The sequence below is a fragment of the Nematolebias whitei genome, chromosome 19, assembly GCF_014905685.2.
Source record: "Nematolebias whitei isolate Nwh7 chromosome 19, NemWhi1, whole genome shotgun sequence".
Lineage (NCBI taxonomy): Eukaryota > Metazoa > Chordata > Actinopteri > Cyprinodontiformes > Rivulidae > Nematolebias > Nematolebias whitei.
The window spans coordinates 7278832-7280259 of NC_056516.1; the positions used below are offsets into that span (position 1 = coordinate 7278832).

Here is a 1428-nt window from a genome sequence, read left to right on the forward strand (position 1 = left end):
ACAAGCGATACGCCGATGTCCCCGTCTCTGAGGGGTTGAATAGTGAATGTTTGTAGTTTAGGGTCGAGTGTTTTTCTGGACTGGAACTGAACAGAGAATGAAGTAAACCTAAATGTTTTTGGTGCAACATATTCAAGTGAGTGGGAGTTACACTGTGGAGAAGAACAGAGGGAGGTTTTAATTATTATTGTCTGAAGCAGAGCAGTGACGGATCCTGGAGGGCGGAGGGACCAGGCACAATGACTGAGCCAGTGGGTGGTCAATGGTGGCCTTGCCCCATAAATTAATCTTCAGCCACCCTGATCATTTGAGGAAACTATACTTTTAAGTAAGGGTGCAAAAAAATTGATTTATTAAAGAATCTAGATTCTTATTTCTGGTGATTCTGAATCGATTCTAAAGGCCCATAAATCCAAATGCGTAAAATGCGTTTACATTTTTTTTATTCAGCTCCTACTCCAGAGCCTACTGCATATAACATTATGTGTCCACTCGGCCGCCGTAGAATTTGGCCATGTAGGCCACTGTCAGAGGTTAATTTGAGCTGGATCCTGCTGGAAAAAGATCCAGGAACCAACAAAGTCCATGATCAATAATCCAGGTATACAATATATACCTTATATACAATATATACTTTATATACAATATATACTTTATATACAATATATACTTTATATACAATATATAAGGTATACAATGGTATAAGATCCAGGAACTTTCTCATTTTGACTGCGTACGTTCTGGCAACTGTTTGCTCAGATCTGGCAACTCAAATCTCTGCCCATAAAAGTCATCCCGCATTTTTATTTCAATTATTTATTAAAAATACAACGAGAGGAGACATTGCCCAGTTTGTGGAGTGGATGTTACTGCTGCAGCAGGTGCACCAGCTCACGCACACGCTCCTGCCCAGCAGAGACGCTGACTGCATGTCCCGTGGGGATGAGCATCTTCATCCACCTTCAGCTGGTGCACCCTGCAGACAGTGCATGTTTTACGCACAGGAGCGTCTCCAGACAGCTCTGTAGAGCGCGCACAACCGCTGATGTGTTGGAACTCCTTCATACATTTCAGAGATAATAAATAAAAAAGTGTACAGTAAAAAAACCCCAAAAAAACGAGTGAACTGTTTGATGTGTATTATTCACATTACATCACGTTTCAAAACAACGGCACTAACTTGTCAAAATAACAGCGATCAAAATGTTGAAAAGAAGTCCAATTTATTTTCTAAAATAAATGGATGGATGGCTGTTTTGTCCTTAGCTGGACAACGGATCACCCATTATTTGTGTTCCGGCATCATTCGGTTTACAAATTAAGCCCTGGGGACAGTACATACATTTTTAAAACCTTAAAAAATATATACAAAAAGGTTTCATATCCAGGGGCAGCACGGTGGCGCAACTGGTAGAGCTGCTGCCTCTC

General features: G+C 40.9%; 1 protein-coding gene across 1 annotated transcript in view; it reads right to left on the minus strand.

The window, feature by feature from the left end:
• The window catches only part of vars2 (valyl-tRNA synthetase 2, mitochondrial), a 57762-nt gene that overhangs the window by 14914 nt on the left and 41420 nt on the right, over nucleotides 1-1428 (minus strand). The window lies entirely within an intron of this gene.